The sequence below is a fragment of the Nicotiana tabacum genome, chromosome 14 (assembly GCF_000715075.1).
Source record: "Nicotiana tabacum cultivar K326 chromosome 14, ASM71507v2, whole genome shotgun sequence".
Taxonomy (NCBI): Eukaryota; Viridiplantae; Streptophyta; class Magnoliopsida; order Solanales; family Solanaceae; genus Nicotiana; species Nicotiana tabacum.
In genome coordinates this window covers 66,887,149-66,909,857 of record NC_134093.1, presented here as the reverse complement: position 1 = coordinate 66,909,857, position 22,709 = coordinate 66,887,149, and positions in this window count along the sequence as shown.

Sequence of the window (22,709 nt, the reverse complement as noted above, 5' to 3'; positions counted from 1 at the left end):
AATCGATGATGAGACTTGGAGTTTTAGGTTGACGATTGGGTATTCCTAAAGGTATCATCGATGAAAGGCATTATGAGGTTCGGAAAGGAAGGAAAACTTAGCCCTCGGTACATTGGACCATATAAGATCATACGCAAGGTAGGCCAGGTAGCATATGAGTTAGAATTGCCTTCTGACTTGGAGTCTGTACATCCAGTCTTTCATGTGTCTATGCTTCGTAAATGTATCAGATATCCTTCTAGAGTCATGTCAGTTGATGATGTTCAGGTCACAGAGAGACAGGTACGGAGATTGAGGACTAATTCAGTGGGAGTACTTTGGAGAAACAAAAATGTGGGAGAAATGGCTTGGGAAGCTGAAGAGGACATGAAGTCTAGGTATCCTCACTTGTTTTCTCTTACAGAGGAGGATCCGACTGAGACATCACAGCCTTAAGGTACGAGTGTGGATTCTTGTGTTAATTATTTTCATTGGTCGTGTGAGGCCATTGTCGTGATTGATGATTGTGGCAATATGTGGCATTTCATTATTGAGTTTTCTACAGGAAGGATAAATAGTAGTACTGTTACAAAGGCAACTCTGCCAAAATTTATATAGATACCGAGGAGTTAAACATTCGAGGACGAATGTTTCTAAGGGGGGAAAGATGTTACATCCCGTATTTCGTACGTTAAAGTTTCGCCGTAAGTTAATCAGCCTAACAGGCGATAAGTAAGTGCCATGAAGGTTAGAGGGTAAACGAATCAAAGAAAATGAGTTTTGTTGAAGGTTGTCAATTTTAGATAAAATATGGTCCGAGCTATAATACCCTGTATTTATGGACTAGTGCCATACAAGGTACCACATGACCATGATAGTAAGGTGTATGAGGTATGTTAAAAGTGAGTAGTATTTTAAGTAATTTGAGATAATTCTTAATTATGTGGATAATTGGGTAATTATTGATTGTTAGTGGGAGATTAACTAATTAATTAAGCATCTTTGGATAAGGCTTATGGACCTCAACGTGGCAGCCAAGGAGATCTTGATCAAATGCCCAAGTAATGACTCTTAATACATGTAAAAGGTGGCACCTTTTAGGAGATTTTTGGTGGCTAATTCATCCTAAGTGAGGCCCACACCCAAATATTAAAGAGAACCTCTCTAATTCACAAAATGAGGATGCTTACATCTCCTAAGTCATGGATGAAGCTTCAGCAAGAAAGTTCATACGAGATTATCACATAATAGCAATGTGATTTGCTACAAAATTCATACAAGACTACTTAGCAATGTGAGAATTTGCGATTCTAAGGGAGTGCGGTGCAATCTTACTCAAGAATATCATTGTCACACCCCAATATCGGGGAGCGCGACCGGCGCTCAACCGAGTGAACCCGGTCGAGCAAGCCTATTAAACCTTTCCTACCCGACTCTTTCATAATCCAAAAAGGGAACGCATCGCCATTTGTTAAACATGGGAGAGATCAGTTATATAAATATATAAATGTTGCTAGTTCATTTTTTTTCCATTTAGAAAGAATTCTTGCAAAATTTTCAAAAGGTTATACGGTTTACAATTTAGTGGCAAAGAGTCTCAAAATACAACTTGATCCAATGACCACCCTGACATCCATACATGACCCACATAAACGTCTACGGAGCCTCTAAAGGTACAAAAGACCAACACGACAATACCGGCAACAAGGCCCCACCTATACCTCAAAATGTGAAAACTTATACAAAAGAAGAACTACATGACGCCTAGAAGAAATGGGGCTCACCAAGACTGCTTTGAGGAGAGAAAGAGAGCACCACTATCTGCGATCGGTGTTATCTGCGATGGAACCACCTACATCCATTCAAAGATGTAGCGTCCCCGGCAAAAGGGACGTTAGTACTGTCGAATAGTACTAGTATGTAAGGGCAAACACCAATCTTAGTAGAATTAACAGTGAAACAAAGGGAGACAGTCATAATAATCAAAAAGTGCTTCACAAAGTACAAAGAAACACCAAGTAAGGATCACATACTTTCTGAGTTAATCTTTTCGTCTTTTTAGATTAATAATCTTTAGTGCCAAGTGCCACAACTCACAATGCCACCTTGTTTTTACATGGAGTCCGGTCTCGGCCTGACCGGCTAAGCCATCTCAAGTGAGACATATTCATATCCACAATGTAAATCAATAATTCCAACACAAATGCCACCATATGTACAACATGGCGTCCGATCTCGGCCCGATCGGCTAAGCCATCTCACTTGAGACATAACCTCTTCCAATTGTTCACTCAATTTACATTTCTTTCCCATCTTTCATTACATGGCACAAACAACCTCATTTATTAAGTAGTTCCTGGCACTTGGGTATATTTTACAATTCAAGTCTTTCCCTTTTTATTCGTTCAAATAACATCTTCATTCATGTCGATAAGTACCATCACATAAGGCATTGCACACGAAAGGGAAGGAGCTTGAAATATCATAATTACATTCTCAAATAACATGATGACATGGTAAACATCTAGAATAATTAGGGAGCATGAATCATTCAACCCAACATACTAAGGCAAACAATTCTAGTATGATCAAGTCGGAACTTATACCAATTATTCGAACACCAGGAGTTCAATTCTAAGAAGAAAAGAGTTAGCCATACATACCTCAATCGAGCTTCTTTGACTCTACAATTATCCGAAACTCTTAGAAACCTCAATCTATTTTTAGCAATATAACAAGTTGAACCAAAATTAGGAAAACATTCATGATTTTAGCCCACTCGAACATTTTATCAAATACTAAGTGTGTATTAAGGTTTCAAGGTTCTTTTCATGGGAGGTTTCATCTTTCATAACCCATTCATCTCCATTCTTAGCTTACATTCGCCCTACACCCTTTTATCTCACATGCATGTAATGTAATCACCCCCATCACCATGAAGTATCACACTAGTACCCCATTATAGCTATGTTTGGAATTAAGAGCTGGGGTGATGAAGTCTTACCTTTTAGGATGAAGATTTTGGTGCCCTACTTGAATATTTCCAAAGCTTTAAGTGATGATTGAAGATGAATTTGATGAAAATTAGGCCCTCCCTCTAGAACTCTCTCTCTCTCTCTCTCTCTCTCTCACTCTAGAAAATATCAGAAAATAGGCTCAAACTGGTCTAAAGGGGTGTTTTAACGGAATGGGGGTCGGTTTTTAAGTTAAGAAAATGGGTGCCCCGACACAGGTCTGCGGTCGCATATGCGACCGCATAATGGTTATGCGGTCTGCAAAGTGACCGCAGAAATGGCCCTCAGGGGCTTGAATTGACTGACTGTGTATGCGACCAGTTTGCGGTCTGCATACCTATTCTGCGGTCGCATAATGCACCGCAGAACTCGCTTTTGCAAAAGCTCAAGACAGATAATTAGGCCGCAAAGCGATTATGCGATCGCATAATTGGGATGCATAACTGGCCTCAAAATTGGCCAATTTTCTACTTCACTCTGCGACCATTATGCGGTCCGCAGAGTGGTTTGCGGTAGCATAATGGGCCGCAGAGTGGTTTTGCGGCAGCATAATGGGCCGCATAAATGCGTTCTTCTGTAAAACATTTTCCTCTAAGTCCGTAGGGAACTGTTCAATCCAAGAAGTCTGAAGCAGGAATCTATCTTGGCACTACGAAACCCCGAGTTTCTAGTTTAATTTTTTTTACGGGTCCTTACAATCATACAGATTTTTCCCTACTCTGATCTTGCCATCACGTGTTTTGTCTCGATTTTTGTGTGTTAGAGGGATTTTCAAGAGAACCGGCTCAGGTATGTTAAGGTTATCCTTTCTTTCTTTTGGCATGATTCATACGATGCGAACGAAACGAGCAAACGCACAGCCTTTATAAATACCTCTATTCATAGAAGTACTAGGGGTGCCTATGTTCTTGATTACCCATGTGAATTATTATTATATCTTCTAATCATGGGTCTCAGAAAAATACGTAATTGATAAAGTTTATCTGAAAGGCATATTGATCTTATAACATTCCGAGAAATCTTATTAACGTATTTCTTATGCATTTCATTCATTTATACATGTACATTGACCCATGACTAGATGGCATTATATACGCGTATATTATATGTATATGGGATATGGGAAAAGGTTACGACGTTATATACTCACCACCACCTCATCAGCTAGTATATGTTGATGATTTTTCCCACAAGTGGCCGGGATGATATGATGGGATGCCCTCAGTAGCTTGATGATGTTATGTACACTTTATACCTATGCATGATACGACATTTATACGCACGTGCATGATATTGTAAATGTTTCAGGATTCACAAAGTTATTTAGACTTACAGGTGGAATTTTTTACTCCATGTTTCATCTATGTCTTTTATGTACTGATTTTCATGCCTTACATACTCAGTACTTTATTCATACTGACGCCCCTATTTCCCGGGACCTACGTTTCATGTCTGCAGGTGCAGGTAGACAAGCTAACGGTCCCCCTCTTTAGGATCCTTGATCAGCTAGAGTTGGTGTGCTCTACTTGATCTGGTGCTGCTTTGAGTTTTAGTATGATGTGTTTATATACATATATGGGTATGATGGGGCCCAATCCCATCCTTGTACAACTGTACATTCTATTAGAGGTCTGTAGATAGTCATGTATAGTTGGATAGTATGTGGCCTTGTCGGCTTCCAGTTATATAGTTGTCTATAGCAGCCTTGTCGGCTCGCCCTACCGTATTCCGCATGTATATGTATATATGTCTTTTGGACATGTTTTCCTCAAGTATGTTATTCACATGATTCAGCAGTTTATTGACAGATGTTATTGATGACCTACCTTTAATTCATGTTTATATCTTAGACGCATGCTTAGAGGTGTTCGACAGGTAGGACTCGGGCACTCATCATGGCCCATCGGTTTGGGTCGTGACACCATTATATTGAAAGGTGTTCATAATCTCCTCGAAATCTATCAGATGTGTGTTTGGATTTTCGTTCATCTTCCCTCTGAAGACACAACAATTTTGAAGGGTTTGGAGTAACCCTTGCTTTAACTCGAAATTGTTAGTTGCAACTGGACGTGGTCTAATACTTGATAATCCTTGGTTGTAGACTGGTCTAGCATAATCGCCGAGTGGTCTCCCAACCCCGGGAGGTATAATTCTGAACTAGTCTACACCCAATGGTTGATTATGAGCAATTCTACGAGCCCTCTCTTCTTCATAGACAAGTTGTGCATTTCGAAGAGCTGCTTCCTCAGCATCTCGTGTAGCTTTTTCTCGTTGTTGGGTTGCCTCTCTTGCAGCCAAATCCACATTATCATCATATCCAGCCATAATTTCTTTGGTTGAAGATTGCCCAACCTTCTCTATATTCTCGGGGAGATTTCTTTCCTTCCTCAGCTGTAGCAGTTGTTTCTCAATTTCTGGTTCATATGAAAGCACTTCCTTCCCAGAAGATTGAGTCATGCACCAATCTAACCTGTAGCATGCGCACAGTCAAGGAACACCAAACGTAAAAAGAGAAAAATAAATTAAATAAAAAAATTCCTGAATTAGCATTACAAACTATTTCCAACACTATTTATTGCCAATCCCCGACAATGGCACCAAAATTTGACGAGCGCAAATCACACACTTAAATATGCTCGCTAGTCGAATATAGTATAATATAATATCGTATTCACAGGGATTGGAGTTAAACAGTATTATCGTAGTTTGTAGCTAGATTGCTATCCAAGATAAGAGAATTATGTGATTAAAAACTAAAATTGCTTAATAATCTAAAGCTAATTGACGAATGACAATCGAAACAAAAGTAAGCAAGGAAGATATCAATGGGAGAAAATAGGGGTTGCGTGGATAAGTGCAAGATAAATGTCTGGGATTTAACTCTAGTAATTCACTTCTAATGTTCAAGTGAGTCTCTCGAATTCACTCAATTATTAGTTCAAACATTTAGTAGAAACCTCTCTCTCGATTAAGTCTCAGCCTTACAATATGAACCAATTTAAGCTCGGTGAAAATATGCACAACCTCGTAGTGGATTGGTCTTTAGGAGAACCTCTTTCGATTATCCTCCTAACTAGGTTTAATCAATAATTCAACTTGCCTCTTTCGATTACTAAGAGGAATTAATGAATTCAACCAACAAGATAATGCAAAGATATCATAAGTTATGCCTCTCTCGATTACATGAACATGTGAATATAGATGCAACTATTAAAACATCCAAAACAATTCAATACATAAAAACTAGAGTTATAATCCATGAACAAATATCAATACACCAAATCCATCAAACCCTAAAGAGAACTACTCCATAGATATGGAGTAATTCATCACAAATATGTTTAAAGTAAAGGAAAACTTAATACAATCCAAATTCGTGTCTTGTGTGAAGATTGAATGATGAACTCCTTGTGCTTTTGCTTCTCCACCTTCTCCTTAGCCTCCTTAGGTTTTAGATGTGTCAAAAGTCCAGAAAATAATATTTTTCCATGTATATATACCAAGTAGGGTCGGGCCCAAACGAAAACACCCTTTCCTACAAGCATGCCACATTAGTGGGGAAATCCAGAGAGCTAGTTCTGACAGGCAGCATGACTTTTGTACAGGCGCGGCATGCCACGCGCTGCCCCACGCGCCGTGGGTGTGTTATTTTCTCAGAGTACGAATGTTTCTTGACTTCTTGATATCCGGACGTGGTTCTCGACCCCTGAACGCGATCCCGGCATAATCTCTTGGGCTTTTACTCGGACTTCAAAGCTCCAATTCACTCAAATTCATTATGTAACATCTACATAGCTCGGAATCACTCCTACAAGGCATAAAACACACAATTAGTGAAAAACACTAGCAATTAAAGCTCAAACTTAATTAAAGTGAAGTACATTAGAGTATAATAAGCGACTAAAACACGAGATTATAGCCCACCATCAGCAACAAGGCCCCGACTATACCTCAAAACATAATACACGTGGGACAAAAGATACACGACCCCGAATGAAGTGGGGCTCACCAAATCTGCTGAGAAGAGGGTGGACTGCTATAAATGATCGATGTCACCTACTGCGGAACCACCTGCATCCATTAAAGATGCAGTGCCCCCCAGTAAAAGGGACATTAGTACATATGGAATAGTACTAGTATGAATGAATAAACACCCTCTCAATAGAACAAATGATAACACAAGGAAGGACAACCATAAAATCAATGGGAGCCTCAAACAATACCAAGACATCAAATTAGGAGCAATACAAGTTTTCAAGTAAATTTTCACATTTTAAGTTTGGGAGATCTTAGCACCGATATAACACCGTGATCTTGAGCATGGATTCCGATCATGGCCCGATCGGCTAGGCCAACTCACCACATCAACAACAATCACAATCATTATCTCAGCCTCAATCATTGTTTTAATCGTAATCTCAAGCACAATCACCACCATGTGTGCGGCATGGCATCCGATCACGACCCAACCGGCTAAGCCGTCTCACCACAATGCCGTGTGGATCGACATCACCCTTTTCTAGCAATCATCTCATCCTAACAAAGGGGAAATAATTTCATCACATCAATCTCATCCCCATAAAGGGGTACAATCCAATTCGCTCATACACCGGCACATGTAGTTTCAGGGTTAGGTTATTTCAACCTACCCTTCCTCGTTGACTAACGATACTCCCAGGGTGTTTATTTATTAAAAGGATTCACAACTCATTTCAACGTCTTTTAAACGTTCCTTAGTTTCATTGGCACTAGTGGCCCCAAATGTAATATCATTCTTGGCACGTTGGCCGTATTTCATGCTCTGCTCACCTCTTTCACTTTCAAACATCATCATGGGTTATTAACAATAAAGCATTTTTATTCAATACTTGAGTACACATGTGAGCAAGTAAGAGTCTTAAGCACATTGCGATTTCTTATACAAATTGGCATAATTGCCTTCGCTTGAATCACGACTTGAAGTTATAGCATTTAGACATGCAACCCATACTTTGAACACATTCAAATAGAATATAACATAACAAGAACATTGGAATACATATTGAACATATATCTTTCGACACAAGGCTTATTCGGAATAATCAATGCATAATGAATAACTCGAGACTTACAAAGATATTGTGGGGTTCAATTCTAAGAGATGAGTTTAGCCGACATACCTCGCCTCAAGCCTTTTAAATTACTACAATATTCCGGAATTCTTAGACTCTTCGATCTATTTAGAAATATAGCAAAATTGGACACAAATTAGGAGATAGTTTATGGTTCAAGCTCATTTGAGCATTTTATCAAACACTAGGTGGGTATTATGATTTCAAGGTCCTCCTATGGTGGATTCCTCCATAACACTACCCAAAGTCTACCCAATTTAGTTCAACATTCTTCTCTCAACCCTTGATAGTACATGCATGCATAATGGACAACTCCCACACCTAAGAATTGCTTTTCTCATTACCTATTTTCAGTAAAATCACGAAATTGAGGGCAAGGGAGTAGAATCTTACCTCGAGGATGAAGACCTAGTGAATTTTCTTGTGAATTCTTCAACTTTGAGCAAGAGTTAATGATCAATAAGCTTAGGAACTTCCCCTCTCACTCTATGGAATCCCTCTCTCTAGAAATATCAGATTTTTGCTTTAAAAGTGGCCATTTACTTCAATGTATCGAAATAGGGCCGGGTCAAAAATTAGAAACAAATGAAGTCCCGATGCAGATCTGCGGTCGCCTATGCGACCGCATAATGCTTCTGCGGTCCACACAATGGACCATATAATGGCCCTCCGAAATTGCGCACTCTTGCCTCATTCTGCGACCGGTCTGCGATCGCATAATGTGACGCAGAACTTCCCTCCAGAAATTTTTGTGTTGGATCTACGATGGATTATGCGGCCTAAGAAATGATTATGCGGCCGCATAATTGATCACAAAATATCATCCCAAATTTGCCCAGTTCCCTGCTTCACTCTACGGCAGATCTGCGATCCGCAGATCAGTTCTGCGACCGCAGAACTGACCGCATAAATGACCCACTCTTCCAAACATGTTCTTCAACTCCCCAACGCGTTGTTCAACCCCAGAATTTTAAGTAAACTTTTATGGGGCCTTACAGATTAAGGACTAATTTATTAAATTAATAGTAAAAATTGTTTATTAAGATATAAAAGTTATTTTAATATTTCAAAATAGTAAGAGAAATACAATTTAAAAATTTTAATATCAAATTGCTATTAATTCAACAATATTAATTATTATTCTCCTATTATATTTTGAAAAATAGGTATTATTGATTAGAAAATATTTTACTATATTTATTGCTAATTAATAAGCATACTTAATTTAATTTTAAAAGGGAGGGTCAAAATTGGTCGTTAACAATAGTTACTCATCACCAAACCATCAGCAGTATACCTCGTATTAAATAGAACCTTGTTCCAAGCCTTTGCAACACTACTAGTGATAAAGAAACCTATAAAAACTCATAACCACCCATCAAATGATCTTTATACTGGAATTGAATCCTACACATAAGAGCATTCCGAATGCTAAAAAGTTTCGGTTCATTTTATTTATGATTTAAAAGATGCTAAAAAAACTTTCTTTCATTAGACCAGTCAATAAAGGAATGGCAGAGTAGTTGATCCCGACCCTTGCCGGTAAATAAGATTCTTTAAGACACTGAGTTACGTCAGGAAGAGTAGAGTCAGAAGAAGAGCTAAAAGCTTGAGTTGAATCGGTTGAGAGTTCAAGCCCCTTTTCTTTATAATAAGCTTCCGTCGTGGAGTCCTCTCACCCGATAAGAACCACTGCCAAATTTCGAACTGACTAATGATATTCTTCTTCCAAACATACCTTATCCAAATCTCATTGCACTAATTTCAGGTCCAATAACCTCATCTTAATCAGTACAAGATGCTAGCCTGATAGGTCACACCAAATGCCACTTAGAACCACATACGACACAATCTGTGCACCAAATAAGCAACAACTTAATTGTAACCAATAATGGAGAGGGAACCAAATTAGAGAAATTTCCAGCATGCCTGACATATACTATCACAAAAGCACAATGCTATGAATCCATCCCACAAGAGAGAAACAAAATACACAGAGTACACACCAAAAATCGTATCCAAGCATAGCACCATTACGGCATGTAACCCGATCCAAACATAACAATCCGCCTAGGGATACCCATCTATCCATAATGCTCTAAATTACTAAATACATGTGTATTAACAACAAGCACATACAGTGCATAAACATAACCATGGGAATACGGATAGCATAATGCGCTACGAGAAAGGCAAGCACAAGTACGGTGCAGTAAACAAATCAATATCTCAAGAGCCATCTCGCTCCTATATTGCCACAATGCCTAAACAGGGTCACAACATGCGTGTGAATAATCAAGTTGTCTAACAACCCATCATTGAATATGAGACATGAATAAGATCAGGGCAAGAATAACATCCATTCAGCCCGATGACACACCCATAGAAAGAGCTAACTGAGTAAGCAAATCCGATTTGGTATAGAATACTCATTCTCATTCGGTCTACCAATAGGCCCCCAAACCGATTAAGATCATACTAAAATAGGTAAATAACCTCCCAAATATTCCGTAGTGACCCCATTAATGACACATACAATAAGCTTTCTAGCCCTTAATACACTTTCACATTCCCAATCGATGGATTTATCTTCCTCTGGTGAGAACGCGCTTTAGTAGTGGCACAAAGTACTGGAGAGATAGCAGCACTGGCTTTAGGCGGGAGAAGTAGCGGCTGGGGTAGGGCCAAGGCTCCTACTAGGGACGGATTATCAGAACTAGGGGTGGAGCATCCACCAGAGCCCGTGTTCATGTTAGGGCAGTTGCAACAGACCAACCTTCAGATCAGGTGGAGGATCAGATAATACATAAGCATGTTGAGGCTCTCTAGTACACACTCATCGTCAAGAGGGTTTCGTAACTGCACCAGTATTTTAGGAGGCCATGGATAAGATGTTCAACTTTATAGATGCATTGACCTAGGCTAGAGTGGTTCTAGTGGTCCCAACCACATCTTAGGCTGGAGGGGGAGCTCAGACTCTTGTCACTCATACTCCAGAGCAGCCTATTGTTGCATAAAGGCTTGAGATTATGACTGATATGTCTACTGAAGAGCAGAAGCGATCTGAGAGGTTACATCATCCTCAATTTGATGGTGATACTTCAAAGGATGCCCATGATTTTCTTAATCGGTGCCATCATATGATTTGCAAGTTGGGCCGGGTAGAGTCCAATGAGGTTGACTTCATCTCCTCTTACATGGACTCAGTTTTCGTATCTATTTCTTGAGAGGTACATCCCACTCACTAGGAGGTATGAGTTGAGAGGCTAGTTCGAGCATCTTCAGTAGGATCATATGTTAGTGAATGAGCATGAGGTGATATTTACAACGTTGTCTTGTCATGCAGCTTTTTTCATCCCCATCAAGGTAGATAAAGTGAAGTGATTTATTGAGGGCTTGACATATGAAATTAATGTTACTATGGATTGAGAGTTAGAGATTGGGACTACTTTCCATCAAGACGTAGGGATAGCTCGTAGGATCAAGCATATTTCTAGCTAGGGGAGAGAGGGCATGATGAAAGACAAGAGGCCTCGTCACTCTAGTGGTTTCGGTGGTACCTCATTTTGAGGTAAAGGTTGGTTCAATAAAGGCCATCATGGCAAGCCAACTATTTTTCACAGCATAGAGCCTATGGTGCAGTGGCTCGACCATCTTTCGGCACTCTAGTTTTGTCATCTTTTAGTGCTCTGCCAGCGAGCTCATACCGTGCTCTATCTGTTCAGGGTTCCTCTAGTGGGTATTCGGGTCATTAGGAGAAATATCTATCTCAGCAGCCTCATTTAGCTAGGGGTTGTTTTGAGTGTGGAGAGTACGGCCATGTGAGGAAGTATTGCCCCAGGCTTGGTGGAGGCACAACTCATCCGAGTTCTTAGTTAGTGGTTCCTGTGCCGGTTGCATTACCCCCTGTCCTGTCAGCTAGAGGGGGAACACATGTAGTGACAGGACGCCCTAGAGGGGGAGATCACATTAGTGGAGGCTCGATCAGTGGAGATCAGGACCATTGGTATACCTTTCCGGGTAGACCTGAGTGATCTCTCCAGATAGTGTGATCACATGTATGGTTTCGGTCTTTCATAAAGATGCTTCTATGCTATTTGATCCGCTATCTACTTATTCATATGTGTCATTGTATTTTGCTTCATATTTGGATATGCCTCGTGGTTCTCTTGGTATTCATGTTCATGTATGAATCAACACCTGTTGGTGATTCTATCATGGTGGATTATGTATATCGGTATTGCATGGTTGCTATTAAGATTTATGAGACAAGGGTTGATCTTCTAATGCTTAATATGGTCGATTTTGAGGTGATCTTGGGTAAGGATTGGTTAACTCCATATTATGATATTCTTGATTATCACGCTAAGACCATGACATTGGCCATGCCGGGGTTGCCGAGGTTAGAATGGACGGGTTCTCTTGGTCAAACACTTAGTAGAGAGATTTCATTTGTGAAGGCTCAATGGATGTTTAAGAAGGGATGTTTGGCGTATCTGTCTTTTATTAGAGATGTTAGTGCTGATACTTCTATAGTTAATTCAGTTCCAGTAGCGATGTGTTTCCTACAAACCTGACGGGCATGCCACCCAATAGGAATATTGACTTTGATATTGATTTGGGGCCGAGCACTCAAACTATATCTATTCCATTGGATCGCATGGATCCCGCTGAGTCAAAGGAATTGAAGGTGTAGTTGTAGGAGTTTTTGAATAAAGGGTTCATCAGGCCTAGTATTTATCCTTGGGGAGCGTCGATGTTATTTATGAAGAAGAAGGATGGTTTTATAGTCATGCCCTGACCTCGGGGAGCGCGACCGGCGCTCAACCGAGATAACTCAGTCGAGCAAGCCTGTACAATACCTCATACCCGAACTCACCCATTAATTAAGAGAAGATCTATTTCATTAATTAGACCAGGGGAAGATCATGTGAGCAACACCAATTCATTACCATTAGTTACATCATTTATAAGTTCTCAAAATACATACACTTTCATAGTTTGAAGTGGAACATGTGGTACAAATACAACATTACTAGTTTGACTTTCCCAACACCAACATACAACCCACACTATGTCTACGGAGCCTCTAATAGATACAAAAGATTACTATGATAGTGCCGGCAATAAGGCCCCGGCTATACCTCAAAACATAATACACAAGGAACAAAAGGCACACGACCCCGAAATGAAGTGGGGCTCACTAAGTCAGCTAGGAAGAGGGTGTACCGATATCACTGATCAAAGCCGCCTACTGTGGAACCACCTGCATCCATTATAGATGCAGCGCCCCCGGCAAAAAAGGACGTTAGTACATATGGAATAGTACTATTATGAATGACTAAACACCCTCACAATAGAATGAGTAAATAAAAAAAAGAGAGCAATCATAGAATCAACTGGAGCCTCAAACAATACCAAGACATCAAGTTCGGAGCAAGATAAAATTTCAAGTAATTTTCCGTATTTTAGGTTGGGATATCTTAGGTATTGATTTACCACCGTGTCTTTAGCACAGAGTCCGATAATGGCCCGATCGGCTAGGCCATCTCACCCAAAGACATCCAATCACAATCATAATCACAATCTCAATCACTATCTCAAGCACAATCACCACCATCTGTGCGGCATGGAATCCGATCTCGACCCGACCGGCTAGGCCGTCTCACCAGAATGCCATGTGGATTGACATCACCCTTTGCTAGCAATCATCTCATCCCATTTAAGGGGAATAATCTCATCCCAAATAAGGGGAATAATCACAATCCACTCCTACACTGGCATGTATAGTTTCGGGGTTAGGTTATTTTAACCTACCCTTCCTCGGTAACTAACGATACTCCAAAATGTTTATTATATAAAGGACTTTCAGCTCATTTCATAGTCTTTTACTCTTTTTTCATTTAATTGGCACTAGTGGCCACAAAGGTAATATCATTCCTGGCACGTCGGCCGGATATCATTTTTCATGTTCACTCCTTTCACTTTCAAACATTATCATCGATTATCAACAACGAAGCATCTCTAATAACGACTTTTAGTAAACATATGGGCAAATAAGAGTCTTAGGCACATTGAGTTTTCTTCCACAATTTGGCATAATAACTAGCAATTGAGACATTATTGATTTCATAATATTTCGACACATGGTTACATTTGATTACAATCACGAAGGATAACACAATATGATGAGAGCATTCAGAATACATTTTGAACATATATCTTTCGACACATAGTTTATTTGGAATAGTCAAATTTATAAGGAACAACTCGGATCATGAGACATAAGAGCTTGAGCCAATCATAATTACAACTTACGAGGACATCATAGGCTGTGATTCTACAAGAGGAGTTTAGCCAACATACCCCATTTTGAGCTCCCTTCAGTACCACAATGATCCGGAAATTCTAGTAACCTCAATCTATTTAGAAACATAACAAAATTGAATCATAATTAGGAAGATACTCGGGGGTTAAGCTCATTTGAGCATTTTATCAAACACTAGGTAGGCATTATGATTTCAAGGTCCTCCTATGGTGGATTGCTTCATCCCACAACTCAATATCTACCTTCTTGAGCTTAACAACCTTCCCATAACTTTGTCAGTACCTGCATGCATAGATAACACCCCCATACCTAAGAATCACACTCCCCATTACCCATCTTCTACCCCAAACTCGAAATTGAAAACTAGGGTATGGAATCTTACCTCTTGGATGAATATCTTATGAGTTTTCCTTGTGAATTCTCTAAGTCTTGAGCAAATATTGATGAACAATTAGCTTAGGAATCCCCCTCTCATTCTTGACCACTTTCCTCTATCTAAAATATCAGTTAGGACCAGCCAACATAAATCCCAAGTTATTTTTATAAAAATGGGATCGGGTGAAATTTCCAAACTTAAACTCTATGAAGCGGGGTCTGCGATCGCAGACCAGACCGTAAAATAGGTATGCGGCCTGCAAAGGGGACTGCAGAAAAGGTCCCAAAAATAGGGCAGGGATGGATATGTCTGCGATAAATCTGCGGTCCGCATATCAGTTTTGCGGTCGCATAATGGACCGCAGAACCTCCTTCCGAAGTCTTCTCATGCTGGTTCTATGATGGATTATGAGGCCCGCAAAATGGTTATGCGGATGCATAAGGGACCGCATAACGGTCTTCAAAATTAGCTAAAGTACTCCTTCACTCCGCGGGTGATCTGCGGCGCACAAAGTGGTTCTGCGATCGCATAGTGGACCGCAGAAATGCCATGGTCTGCAAAATGATTCTTTCAACTCCCTGACAAACTATACAACCCACAAAGTCCGTATCACGGCGAGTAAGCTTGCCTCGATGAATTTCTACAACTCTCAATCACATTACTCTACCTCGACGCCACGAAACCCCAGGTTTTAGGTGAAATTTTACGGGGCCTTACATTATATGAGGATGTGCATAGATTACATGAAGTTGAACAAAGTCACTATGAAGAACAAGTATCCATTAACTTGTATTGATGATTTACTTGATCAACTTCATGGTGCCAAGGTGTTCTCAAAGATTGACTTGAGATCAGGTTATCACCAATTGAAGATTAGGGTTTCGGACATTCCTAAGATGGCTTTCAGGACTCTTTATGGGCATTTTGAGTTTTTGGTGATGTCTTTTGGATTGACTAATGCCCTGTAGCTTTTATACATTTGATGAATAGTGTGTTCATCCCTTATTTTGATTCATTTTTCATTGTATTTATCGAGGATATCTTGGTTTATTCTCGTAATGTTGAGGAGCACGAGCAACATTTGAGAATTGTACATTAGATTCTGAAGGATAAGAATTTGTATGCTAAATTCTCCAAGCATGAGTTTTAGTTGGATTCAGTGGCATTATTAGGCCAATGGTTTCTAGTAATGGGATCAAGATGGATCCAAAAAAGATTGATGTAGTTCAGAGCTAGCCCATGCCTTCTACCGCTACAGAGATAAGGGTTGTCCTCTCTTAGAGATCCTTTGACCAAGTTGACTCACAAGGGTGCTCCGTTAAGGTGGTCTGATGAGTATGAGGAGAGCTTTCAGAAGCTCAAGACTGCTTTGACTACAGCTCCAGTGTTTGTATTACCCTCAGGATCGAGGATGTATATTATCTATTATGATGCTTCGTGTGTTGGCCTTGGGTACCTGTTGATGTAGGACGGCAGGGTGATTGCCTATGTGTCACGCCAACTGAATCCCCATGACAATAACTATCTGGTGCATGATTTGGAGTTAGCAACTGTTCTGCATGCGCTTAAGATATGGAGGCATTACGTATATGACATGTCTTATGAGGTTTACACTAATTATCGGAGCATTCGGCATTTGTTCAAGCAAAAGGATTTGAATTTGAGACAATGTATATGGTTGCAGTTGTTGAAGGATTATGATATCACTATCTTATATCACTTGGGGAAGGCGAATGTGGTAGTGGATGCTTTGAGTAGGAAGGCGCGGAGTATGGGGAGTTTGGCATTTATTCCAACCGAGGAGAGGCATTTATGGCTATGAATATTCAAGCTTTCACCAATAATCTTGTGAGGTTGGATATTTTTGAGCCTAGCAGAGTTCTTGCTTATGTTGTTGCGCAGTCATCCTTGTTTGAGCGCATTAAGGCCTGTCAGTATGATGATCTCTATTTGCTTGTCCTTAAGGACACGGTGTTGCGAGGTGGTGCGAAGGAGGTGGCTATTGGTGATAATGGTGTATTGTGACTTTTGGGTCGGATTTTTGTTCCTAATGGGGATGGTGTAAGGGAGCTGATTCTTAAGGAGGCTCATGGTTCACGATATTCTATTAATCCAGGTGCTATGAAGATGTATCGTAACTTGACGCAACAATATTGGTAGAAAAGGATGAAGAAATACATTGTTGGGCATGTTTCACGGTGTTTGATTTGTTAGCAAGTCAAGTATGAGCATCAGAAACTAGGTGGTTTGACTCAGATATTGGTTATACCGGAATGGAAATAGGGCCACATTACAATGGATTTTGTGATAGGATTGCCATGGACTTTGAGGAGATTTGATGTTTTTTGGGTCATTGTGGACAAACTGACTGAGTCTATGTATTTTATTCCAATTATGACTTCTTATACTTTAGAGAAGTTGGCTTAGGCCTACGTCAGAGAGATTGCCATTTGCATGGTGTGCTTGTTTCTATCATCTCAGATCAGGGCACTCAATTTACATCGCATTTTTGGAGAGCTATTCAGCATGAGTTGGTCAGGTAGGTGGAGTTGAGCACTGCATTTCACTCTCAGACGGATGGGCAATCCATGCTGCTACCTCTCAGATCTTGAGGGAATATGTCATTGATTTTGAAGGCCAGTGGGATCACTTTATACCATTAGCAGATTTTGTTTACAACAATCGCTACCAGTACAGTATCTAGATAGCTATGTATGATGCATTATATGGGAGGCGGTAACGTTCTTTGGTTGGTTGGTTCGAGCCTGATGAGGCTAAGTTGTTGGGTACTGATTTCGTTCGTGATGATCTAGAGAAGGTGAAGTTTATTTCGGAGCAACTTCGTACAATGCAGTCTAATAGAGGATTTCTCATATTAGGAAGGTTCATGATATGGCTTTCATGGAGGGTGAAGGTTCTTCTTAGAGTTTCGCTTATGAAGGGCGTGATGAGATTTGGAAAGAAGGACAAGTTGAGTCCTCTATATATTGGTCCATTTTAGGTATTAGAGAGGGTTGGTAAGGTGTCTTATAGACTTGCTTTACCAACCAGTTTGTTATAAGTTCATCAAGTGTTTCATGTTTTCATGCTTTAAAATTATTATTAAGATAAGTCACATGTACTGGATTCTAGTTCAGTGCAGTTGGATTAAAAATTGGCTTATGAAGAAGATCCAGTGGCCATTTTCGATAGGCAAGTTCAGAAGGTGAAGTCAAAAGATATTGCGTTAGTGAAGGTTCAGTGAAGAGGTCAACCGGTCGAGGAGGTGACTTGGGAGATCGAGCATGATATGCAGAGCATCTATCCTTAAATATTTTGTATTCTAAGTATGATTATAAACTCGTTCAAGGAACTTTTGCTTAAGAGGGGGAGAATTGAATGACTCGGTCAATGGTTTTGTGTATTTGAATCCCATTGCCCTATATGATAGTTCTCATATGTTTGTTTGTTTTCTGTGACTTGTGGTGATGGTTGGTTTTGTTTCGGGGAGGATTAAGAGTGATTTGGATCACTTAATTCTATTTTTGGAAGCTTACGTTGCTAGAGTTGAGCAATATTTTACTTTTGAGTAAATGACCACAGATTGGTGATTTAATTGTTCCATTGGGTTCTTATGGTGATTTTGGACTTAGGCGTATGTTCGGATTAGGATTCAGAGGTTCTTAGAAGGTTTTGGCTCTATTTACCGAAAGTTGGCAATTTGAAAGTTTGGAGAGTTCATGGGTTTGACTGGGAGTTGACTTTCACACTGTCGGGTTTTGATTGGTGTTCCAGGTCTTTGGAAAGGTTCAATCAGTTGATTAGAACCTGTGTACAAAGTTTAGTTAGAATCTAGATTGTCAAAGTGTGATTCAGACGCTTTTGGTGAAGTTGGAATGTTTGAAACTTAAGAGAGGGATTTTGATCTTTGATTCTTGGTTTTGATGTTATTTATGGTGTTTTGAGCCCCTTGATAAGTTTGAATTAGGTATATGGACTTAATGGTATGATTAGACGGGGTCCCAAGGGGCTCGAGTGTGTTTCAGGATGGTTTCAAACCATTTTCCTTTTATTTTGCAGGTGCTGGTTTCTGGTGGATAGCAGTGCTACGTGATCGCGGAGCTGAGTCTCACGTTCACGGAGAAGGGAGGCTGGTAGGTGAAATTTTACTCATCGTGTTCGCTACACGGGGATCATGTTCACGTAGTGGCCTGGGCAGGAGCATCGTGATCGTGTTTTGTGATTGCATTCGTGATAGTGTGGAGTTAGGCAGGAGGTAGCGTTCACATGGAGGTTTCCACATTCGCATAGAGACAAGACATGGCTGGGGAGTGTTGGCCTTCACATTCACAAAGGGGAGCTCGTGTTCACTACGTGTTGGCTGGTTGGCTTTCGTGATCGTAGGAGCTCAGACGCGATCGCGCAGAGTGTTTTTGGGCAGCTGAACATTTGTGCTTCCTGGTAAATGAGACTCCATTAGTCACGAGAATACCTGTCGTGTGAAGAATCCAATGGCACCTATCTAAGAAATCCTGAGCATCCTCTGAATGCTGGAGGCCTAAGCCTTCCAAACCGCTCTAGACTCTTCTGTGTTGGTAGTATCCCTAGTGTCTAAAGTCCCTAAACCTCCTGAAGGCCTGGAATCACAATAGGCACAGTTGGTGCCTGAGCTGGTCCCACTGGCTCAACCACATCTGGTATCTGCTCCTGAGATAGAGCAACTTGTGGCTCCACAGGTGCTGCTCTAGCTTCACCTCGGCCTCTACCGCGGCCCCAGCCTCTCGCGGCCCTAGCTGGTGGTACTGGTGGTCGTCTGCCCGATCTGATAGCACGTGTCCTCACCATCTATGAGAGAATATAATAATAGAAGTTTAGTTTCGGAAGTCAACAAATCCGCACGACAAGAATACAAGAAAGTGAAGTTTCCTAATGGTTGGGTAGCCTCTCGAAGATAGGTACAAACGTCTCCGTACCGATCCACAAGACTCTACTAAACCTTCTCAAGACTCGTGAGGCCTATGTAACCTAGGCTCTAATACCAACTTGTCACGACCCAAATCTCAACATGTCGTGATGGCGCCTATTACAGTACTAGGCAAACCGACAATCACAAGTAACTACACATTTTTACAATCAAAACATGATGTAATAAGTTTAATAGTGAAAAATCTCATAAATAACCGATAAAAATATCTGCGACTCAAATACAAAATCCCTAAAATTTGGGTGTCACCAAGTACATGAGCTACTAAGTGTCAACACAGTCTAAATGTCTTATACAACTGTCTGAAAGATAGAACAGTACAGAATAAAACTAAAAAAAAAGGAGAGTCGAGGTCTGCAGGCATTAAAGCAGCTACATCAAATGTCTCCTAGCAGCTACTACTCGGAGTCTAGCAACCACCAGGTCCATATGTACCAGGATCTGCACACGAAGTGCAGAGTGTAGTATGAGTACAACCGACCCAATGTACTCAATAAGTAACATGACTAACCTTGGGCTGAAAGTAGTGACGAGCTCCAATATAACAGAAAAATGGCAGTAATAACTCAATGAAATCCCATAATCAATTCGTACACGGTACAAAAATATAGACATGCTTTCAAGTTTAATAGTTTTAGCTCAACACTGATAAAATATGCCAAGTATAACTGATATCAGGAATGTTACATCTCTATGTCTACTTGTCAAATGTGCATGTCACATGTAATGCATCACAGTGATAAACTTATGTACTCACACTCTCAGAGTACTCAATTTCACTGTCTCACACTCATCATTCATGCCACATGATCACTCTGCACTATACGGTACCTGCGCTCACTGTTGGTATGTAAGACTCCAGAGGGGCGGATCCTGCCCAAGCGCTAATAAAACAAGTTGCGGTGTGTAGCCCGATCCCATCGTGAATCAATAAAACTTGTTGCGGCGTGTAGCCTAATCCCATCATGAATAAATAAAACATGTTGCTGCATGCAGCTCGATCCCATCAATATCACTCACAATCCGGCCTTCAGGTCCCAACTTAGTCATCAATCTCTCCAGTCTCTCGGGCTCACAAATCTCATGCCAATCAGCCTAAACAATGATAACATGAGGTAACAATAAATGACAACAGAGACTGAGATATGATATGCTAATGATGAATGTGACTGAGTATGAAATTTCAGTTTAAGCAAATAATTCAACAGCAGAAATGAACTCAGCGGGACCCAACGGAATAAGCATATAGCCTAAACATGATTTCTAACATGGATTTCGACTCAATTACTCTAACACGCAGGGGTTACATGAATAGCAATAAGGTTTGATAACTACAGGGTACCACGGAATCAACTGAATCACAATTACTACGGTGCACGCCCACACCGCCGTCACCTAGCATGTGCGTCGCCTCAACACCAACCACATAACAATCCTTGCCTTGCGAATCGTCCTCCGAATGACTTGACTCTAGCCACAAACAACTTTACAGTCAATATAAGCTATAGGAATCGATTCCATACGATAAAGCTAAGTTCTTTAACCAAAGTTAAAAAGTCAACCTCGGGCCCACGTCTCGGAATCTGACAAATTTACAAAATTAGAACACCCATTCAATAACTAGTCCAACCATACCAAGATCATCCAATCCGGACCTATAATCTCCTTTCAAATCCTCAAAATATAGTTTTTGAAGTTTCTACAATTTTCCCCAATTTTGCATATCCAAAACACTAATTAAATGGTAAAAACAATGGTAGATTCATGTATATTAACCAAATCCGAGTTAGAATCACTTACCTCAATCAATTCCTTCAAAATCCCTTTCAAAATCACCCTAAACCGAGCTCTCCAAGACAAAAGATGAAGAATGAATTAAAATCCTCGAACTCACCATTTTCTGCCCAGCGATGTCCACTTCTGCGGAAAATAGGTCGTTTCTGTCACTTCGCATCTGCGGACAAACCCTTGCAGATGCGGCTTCATTAAATCCCAGCAAATCTCGCTTCTTCGTTCCACCAAGCGCATCTGCGCTTCCGCTTCTGCTGACACAAGGCGCTTCTGCGAGCAACGACCGCATCTGCAGTCCCAAGCCAACAGGCCATACTCCGCTTCAGCAGAAATAAATCTGCTCATGCGCGAGGCCTTCCGCACCTGCAGACTCAGCTTACCCAGCCCTAACTCGCACCTACGACGACTCACCCCGCACTTGTGTGACCATACCTGGGGCCACTCCCACCGCAGGTGCAATGACACCAAACTTCAGCTGTTTCAGCAATCCTCTAAGTCCAAATTTGATTCCGATTTCAATCTGATTCACACCCGGAACCAACAAGTACTCAAACATGATATGAACTTAGTTGAGGCCTCAAATCGCATCAAACAACATCAAAAACATGAATCGCACCCCAATTCAAGCCTCATTAAACTAATGGATTTCAAACTTCTACAATCGATGTCGAAATCTATCAAAGAACTCCGATTAATCTCAAATTTTGCACACAAGTCATAAATGACACAACGAACCTATTGCAAGTTCCGGAACCAAAATCTGAGCCCGGTAATAACAAAGTCAACTCTCAATCAAACATCTCAACTCTCCAAACTTCAACTTTTCCAACTTTCGCCAATTCAAGCCAAAATCACCTACGAACCTTCAAATCAATATCTGGACACACTCCTAAGTCCAAAATCACCATACGGAGCTATCAGAAACATCAAAACTCCATTTCGGAGTCATTTACACAAAAGTCAACATCTAGTCAACTCTTCCAACCTTGGGACTAAGTATCCCAATTCATTCTGTAACATCCCTAGAACCAAACCAACCACCCCGGCAAGTCACATAACAACAAACGAACACAGAATAAGCAATAAATGGGAGAATAGGGCTATAATACTCAAAATGATCGGTCGGGTCGTTACATAAGTAAAGATT